Source organism: Mastomys coucha, unplaced genomic scaffold, assembly GCF_008632895.1.
Source record: "Mastomys coucha isolate ucsf_1 unplaced genomic scaffold, UCSF_Mcou_1 pScaffold13, whole genome shotgun sequence".
NCBI classification, from domain to species: Eukaryota; Metazoa; Chordata; class Mammalia; order Rodentia; family Muridae; genus Mastomys; species Mastomys coucha.
In genome coordinates, this window is record NW_022196895.1 from 49,016,071 (window position 1) to 49,022,143 (window position 6,073).

Sequence of the window (6,073 nt, forward strand, 5' to 3'; positions counted from 1 at the left end):
CCCCCACCTCCGCGCAGTTCCCCAGGAGCCATTGCTTCACAAGTACATGTGTCAAAACAGACTTCTTGCTTTAGAACATTTTGGATATCCGGAGAATGAAGTACTGGAGGACATGAAGCTAGTCTGATTTGTACCAGTGTGCAGTGATGTCATTACAACTGGGTGTGGTGGCACATGCCTTTAATCACAGCAGTTGGGAGGCAAAGGTAGGCAGCTCTCTGTGAGTTCTAGGCCAGCCTGGGAGTTCAAAAGACAATAAAGACTAGCAGGCATGGTTGCTCAGGCCTGTAATCCCAGCACCCAAGAGACAGATGTAGAGGGACTGCCACATATTTGAGACCAGAGTGGGCTACATAAGGAGATCTGGACCCTGTTAAAAACAAAACAGCCGGGCAGTTGTGGCACACGCCTTTAATCCCAGCACTTGGGAGGCAGAGGCAGGTGGATTTCTGGGTTCAAGGCTAGGCTGGTCTACAGATCTAGTTCCAGGACAGCCAGGGATATACAGAGAAACCCTGTCTTGAAAAACCAAAAACCAAAAACCAAAAACCAGAAACCAAAAACCAAAACAAACAAACAAAAAAAAAAGGCGCAGGATTAAGGAACAAGATCCAACTATCTGTTGTCTCCAAATATACAAACCTCACTAGCAATGACTCATAGAGAAATTGTGTGGTAGAGAGTGTTAATACATTTGCTTAGTAAATGAAAGCCTAAAGCTAGCTTGTGTAATTATTCTTACAATGGACAGAATAAACTTCATGCCAAAATTAATCCACCGAGACAAAGAGGACATGTATTAATATAGGAAAAATCTACTTCTTTGCTGCGTATAGAATACCCGTGAGTATAGAATGTTGAATGTCCTAGTTATAGAAACACAGTCAGACATAAAAGAACAGATAGGTCCTGATATAATAATAGTGGGTGATGTCAGTGGCTTACACTCCCAATAGTAGGTCATCCAAACTAAAAACTGACCAAGAAACATCAACATCATTTTACGTAATAGATCAAATAGAATTCTTCTAACATGTGCAAAATCCACATTGTTCTCATCAGGAAATCTCTCTAAAATTGCCACATGCCAGTGACATGGCTTGGGCATCCATGTGGTGGGTAAACCGTGGCAGGCTGCTGTTGGGAGTCAGTGCTTAGAGCCATGGGCTGGGGTGGACCAGATCTCTACAGGGGCTGCTGCCAAAGGCAGCTAGCTGGTGATGAGAGGAGTTGCTCGGCAGCCTTTTCTCTGAGGGAACAAAGCTCAGTTTACTGGGGCTGGCACTCTCTGTGGCCAACAGAAAACTGTGAACTCTTTTAAATCCATGCACACAAATATACATGCATATACACACACATACATACATGCATACAGATCTACAAACAGACATAGACACATTCATACATACATATGTATGTAGAATGGGTAGAGCCAAGCTCCAGCAAGCAGGCTCCACGTGTTCTACACATACATACATAAATACACACAATTGATGAGTGGAAGGAACAATGTTCCACCACCCATTTGCACAAACTTTACACATACATAGTTGATGGATGGGAGAGACAATATCCCAGCCATACCACACCACACCATCCTTTATTCTTTCTTCCATAGCTTATATATCCCAGAAAAAATCTTTCAAGCAGTATACAATTACAATGTGATTACATTTTAGTTTTCTTCTAGTAAATGATTATGAAAAAAACAGTGTGTTTTCCAATACCTTTACCAAAAATAACATTATGTAGTACAGGTAAAGGAAGCATTATCCTAAAAAACCCACCTACATTCATAGCCAAGCAATTGATTATAGACTAACAAAGTGTAAACAAGCAAGATAGTTTTCTCAGCTAGTTTCTCTGACAGGCAGAAATTTGCAGTTACAAAGAAAGGGTTAATTATTATATTACTTATCTTTAAAAGTAATCTTTTAAGAATCTTAAAAGAATCACAAATCTAAACTTTTATATAAAAATCAGTCATATCTACCTTAAATCTTCAAAATGCATATCTACTCAGCAATTCTTAATAGATCATATCAGGAAACTAAGGGTAAATATGGGTATAAGATACCAGTCCAGCCTCAGTGAGACACTTCAGCCAGTACTGCCATTGTTCTTGTTCCCTCACCCTAAAGGGTCCCTAATGTAACTAATAAGCTGAACTTCATATTGTTTCCTAAGATTTTCTACATCAGAGACAGTAGTGAAAACATCTCAACCTAGCTTCACTAGCAACTTTATTTTTCCAAGTGTTTTCTAAGGGTGGTGTCATTGCTGACAATCTCCATCTCTAAGTTCTTCTCTAGGGTGGTGATAGATCATTAATCAGCTCCAGCAACAATGCCTGAAAGAGATCAAGCATTAGTACTGTGAATGCCAGAGATGCTGTCTAGTGAGAGAATCAAAGCCCCCTTAAAGTTTTCATATAATTCTTAGATTACGAGGGATGTGAGGGCAGCAAGCAGAGCAGAACTCCACAACAGCATGAAGTCCTCAGGACATATAGTCCTGGGGATGCAGAAGGGGGTGGATGGGGCGTGCCACACCAAAGCCGTGTAGCTATGGTAACCCACAGCCACATTCCATGAGTTCCAAAGACACTGGTCATTCCTCCCTCCCACAAGGCCCTCGGAAATCACATTTGAAGATATTAAGCAAAGAAAAAAATCAGAATAATCTCCTGCAATTTGTTTGATTAAGGAGTTCTAGAGTTAGAAAACAACAGAAAATATACAAATATACTTACCAAATCAGTTGTGAGTGGAAGAACTCAGAGGAGAAACTTAAAACCTGCTCCAGTTAAATGAAAAAAACCAGAAGCACAACTTAGAGCAGGGAGACCCGGCAGAGGCCGTTCAAAGAGGAAAGTTTATAGCTGTGAGTGCTTGTGTTCAAAAGCAGAGGTGGGATGGGAAGGTGGCTTAGCAGGTAGAGTGCTTGCCAGGGTTAGAATCCCTAGAGCCCATGGAAAAGCCAGGTGGGCCTGGTGGCTGCCTCTAACCCCAGAACACAAGGCAGAGACAGAAGATGGCCAAGACAAGGCAGCCAGCTAGATTATCTGCGATTGGTGAGCCCCAGAGATTCAGGAAAGAAAGTGGAGAGTGACTGAAGAAGCCACCGTACCACAATACAACTTAACATTTTCACATAGGTGTACACAAATGCACATATAGGTATGTACCCACACACTAGTGAATGTGTGTGCACACCACACAAACACATACAAAAAAAAAAAATCCCAGATGTCACATATAACTTAATGATGTACAAAACCAAGCCAAAACCCAAAGTAGTAGATAAAACAAAATTATAAGGACCCATGAAGGAATTAGGAATGGAAACCATAAGCAAATGGCCAGAAGAAACAGCAAATATTTGGGGTACACCAATGGGGAGGTAGCTAGAGTAGCAGTTAGAAAAGTAGACTAGGGGTTACCCCCAGTAATTGTCAAAGCCAAATAAAATAACCATAATCAGGCTGCAGAGATGGCTCAGGATAGGAGCACTGATTGCTCTTCCAGAGGTCCTGAGTTCAATCCCCAGCAACCACATGGTGGCTCACAACCATCTGTAATGGGATCTGATGCCCTCTTCTGGTGTGTCTGAAGTCAGTCACAATGTACTCATATACATAAAGTAAATACATCTTAAAAAACATATACCCATAGTCTGAGGCTCATTTATTTTTAAGCTACCTGGGGATAAGCATAAATGGGTTCTACTACAACAGAACTCATTCCACAAATGAAAGACCTGTAATATGCAAACTACATACGCCAGGTGTGGCTGGCCAAGCCTGTCATCAGACTGGGGTACCAGGGGAACCAGGCATTCAAGGTTTTGCTCCGTTACACAGCTTCAGGCTAACCTTGGCCACATCACCTCACCAAAGAAAGAATAAGGGGGGTGTTTTCTGTCATCATCCCTATACCCAAACCAAATAAAAACAAGAAGCATAGACCACTATCCCTGATAAGCATAGATGCAAAACTTCTCCATAAAATACTTGCAAACAGAATTTACCACGGTGCATTTTTTTCCCCCAAGACAGGGTTTCTCTGTATAGCCCTGGCTGTCCTGGAACTCACTCTGTAGACCAGGTTGGCCTGGAATTCAGGAAACTACCTGCCTCTGCCTCCCAAGTGCTGGGATTAAAGGTGTGCACCTTCACTGCCCGGCACCATGATGCATTTAAAAAAGAAGGTTAAGCCTCACAATCTTGTTGGGGAGTGGAGAAGTAAGAGGAACGTCTGGGGTGTTTCAGCATATGCAAGCTAACAACTAAATAAAACACATTAGTAGACTCTGAGAGAAATCACTTGGTCATTCCAATAGATACAGAAAAGGCCTTTGATGCCCCTTCATAATGAGAGCCCTGAATAAACAATGACCAGAAGAGACATAGCTCAACACAGGAAAGCCTACACAGCACAAACCTACAGACATCCTTAACGAAGTGGAGAAAAACTGAATGCACTGGCTACAAAAGTAAAGCAGAAGAAAAAGGGTGGGGGAGACAGAGAGATATTATTGCTCTTGGCAGCTACAAATATCCTGTGTAAGGGTGTGGGAGTTACAAACCTACGATCCCTGTCACATAACAAGAGGACAAGGCAAGAGGATTTTGAGTTTGACACCAGCCTGGACTACACAGTGAGATCCTGTTTTTAAAAAACAAACGGCTTCACTACAAAAACAGAAATGCTAAGACATCAAAAGGCATCCCACCCATAGCACTACTGACTTCCTGACTGTAAGTCCCACTGCTAAGAGCCGCACAGGACGCTTCCTCACCAGGACACGGACCAGGACACGGCATGAAGTGCAAACACAAGGCCTTCTCTACTCCACTAGCTTTGTCTAAGTACTTAGATTATATATAAAGCCTTCTAGAAAAATACACCAGATATAGTACCACAGAAAGTATCTTAGTTTGATTTTTATTGCTGTTAAAAAAAAAAAAAAACCACTGTGATCAAAAGCAGCTTGGGGAGGAAAGGGTTTATTTCAACTTATACTTGTAAACCACCATGAAGGGAAGTCATGGCAGGAACTCGAGGCAGGAACTGAAGCAGAGACCAGATGCGAAGGGTGCTGGTCACCTGTGGCTTGGCCAGTTTGCTTTCTTATACCAGCCAGGATCAACTGCCAAGAGCTGGCATTGCTTATATCAATTAGCAATCAAGAAAAATGCCCCCACAGACTTCCCTATTGATAATCCTTTTGTTTTTTTTTTTTTGTTTGTTTGTTTTTTTGTTTTTTTCGAGGGTCTTCTCTGTACAGCCCTGGCTGTCCTGGAACTCACTCTGTAGACCAGGCTGGCCTCGAACTCAGAAATCCACCTGCCTCTGCCTCCCAAGTGCTGGGATTAAAGGCATGCGTCACCACTGCCCGCCTACTGGTAATCTAATGGGAGTATTTTCACAACTGAGGTTCCTCTTCCCATTGGATTTGAGCTCGTGTCAAATTGGCAAAACTAGGGCAGGAAGGACTGTGCGTTTGTTTATTATTTGCTGTGTGTGTGCTGGTCAGAGGACAATCGGTGCAATTAATTGGTTCTCTCTTGCCACCATGTGGGTTCCAGGTATTGTATTTAGGGGGTCATCACATTTGGCTGCAAGCACTTTTACCTACCGAGCCATGTCATTGGCTCTAATACTTTTTTTTATTTTTTTTCCTTTTGGATGAGGTCTCACTCTGTAGCCCAGGCAGTCTGGGAATTTACAGATCATCTACTCAGCTTCCCTAGTTCAGGAACTAAAGGCTAGTGCCTTCACACCCCACCCCTAACACATTTTTGTTCCGTTTTGTTGGTTTGTTTAAAGGCAATTGGAACTCTTGGTTAGATTCTCTTGGAGGAGTGGGGCATTCTCTCTAAAATGTATCCTAGAGACAGAGAAATCACACATTACAATGTGATACTTGCCAGGGGCCAAGGTAATCTACAAAGTAGTCTCTGAATCAGCAGGGGCCAAGGGACTGTGGAATTCTATCTGGAGGTAAAGATGGTTACAGGTTAAGAGTTGGGAGGCAGAGGCAGGCGGATTTCTGAGTTCGAGGCCGGCCT